The sequence below is a fragment of the Sapajus apella genome, unplaced genomic scaffold (assembly GCF_009761245.1).
Source record: "Sapajus apella isolate SASKATOON/1434 unplaced genomic scaffold, GSC_monkey_1.0 scaffold7, whole genome shotgun sequence".
Classification (NCBI taxonomy): Eukaryota; Metazoa; Chordata; class Mammalia; order Primates; family Cebidae; genus Sapajus; species Sapajus apella.
The window spans coordinates 9987712-9989361 of NW_022436947.1; the positions used below are offsets into that span (position 1 = coordinate 9987712).

At 49.0% G+C, this 1650-nt stretch overlaps 1 pseudogene; it reads left to right on the forward strand.

Moving 5' to 3' along the window:
* Nucleotides 1-389: 389 nt before the first annotated feature.
* On the forward strand, nucleotides 390-809 carry LOC116550052 (annotated as a pseudogene).
* The last annotated feature ends 841 nt before the right edge of the window (nucleotides 810-1650 follow it).

A 1650-nucleotide genomic window follows, 5' to 3' on the forward strand; every position in this document is an offset into this window, starting at 1 on the left:
GTGTGGGTGTTTTTTTTGTTTTTTTTTTTTTAGATATGGGGTCTGGCTATGTTGCCCAGGCTGGCTTCATTTAAACTACTAGGCTCAAGTGATTCTCCCACCTCAGCCTCCCGAGTAGTTGAGACAACAGGTGTACAACACCACACTCGTCTCATCAAAAAAAAAAAAAAAAAAAAAAAAAAAAAAAAAACATATATATATATAGAAACAAAGTCTTGCTATGTTGCTAGGGCTGGCCTCGAACTCCTACCCTCAAGCGATCCTCCCACTCATCATTCCAAAACTCTGGGATTACCGTCATGAGCTACCATGCCTAGCCTAACAAATGTTTTAATTCGCTTTTCCTCCCTGACGCCACCGAGGTTGCACGCGTGAGGCCTCTCCACCACTATGCAGACGCCACCATGATTCACTACGTCACCTCCTACCTGCTGGCTGCCCTCGTGGGTAACCCTTCCCCAAGCGCCAAGGACATCAAGAAGATCCTGGATAGCATCAGCATGGAGGCAGACGACGACCAGCCGGCTCAACGAGGTTATCAGCAAGCTGAATGGAAAAAACATTGAGGATGTGATTGCGCAGGGTATCAGCAAGGTTGTCAGCGTACCTGCCGGGGAGCTGTGGCCCTCTCTGCTGCCCCAGGCTCTGCAGCTCCTGCTGCTGGTTCTGCCCCCACTGCAGCAGAGGAGAAGAAAGATGAGAAGAAGGAGGAGTCTGAAGAGTCAGACGATGACATGGGATTTAAGAAACAAATGTTTAATTCGATTGATCAAAACATCCCTTTCTGTTCAAAGCTAGAAGATCCATAAGGAAATAAAACTCTAGGTCAATGTTTCTCAAAGTATGCCCAGGGGAACCCTTGCAAAGCTTATTTGTAAGTGGTGTCCCCAGCCTCCACTGCAGACCACTGAGTGAGACTCTTTGGTTGTGAGGTCAGGAAACAAGCCCAGGTGATGTTTTCATCCACGCTGAAGCCGCTGTTCTCAACCTTGGCTGCACACAAGAACCACCCACTTGGAGAGCTTTAAGAAACACAGATGCCTGAGTCCCTCCAGACTATTTTAACTGGTCTAGAGTACAGCCCAGGGCTGGAGGATTTTTCATAACTCCCCACGTGACTCTCTGGGAAGGCAAGATTGAACCCGCTGCGCTAACGCTTAAGACACCTGAGGCCGGGCACGGTAGCTCACGCCTGTAATCCCAGCACTTTGGAAGGCCAAGGTGAGCAGATCATGAGGTCAGGAGTTCAAGACCAGCCTGGCAAACATGGCAAAACCCCGTCTCTACTGAAAATACAAAAAATCAGTCAGGCGTGGTGGCAGGCCCCTGTAATCCTAGCTACTCAGGAGGCTGAGGCAGGAGAATTGCTTGAACCCAGGTGGTGGAGGTTACAGTGAGCCGAGATTGTGCCATTGCACTCCGGCCTGGGTGACAGAGCCAGACTCCATCTCAAAAAAAAAAAAAAAGACACTTGAGCATTCTGTGTAAAGAAGGAGTAAACAACTTGTCAGTTTGCTAGTACTCCTCCAACTTTTAAAACTCAAAGTTGCCAAGCACGGTGGCTTATGCCTGTAATCCCAGCACTTTGGGAGGCCTACGCGGGTGCATCACCTGAGGTCAGGAGTTCAAGACCAGCCTGGCCAACATGGT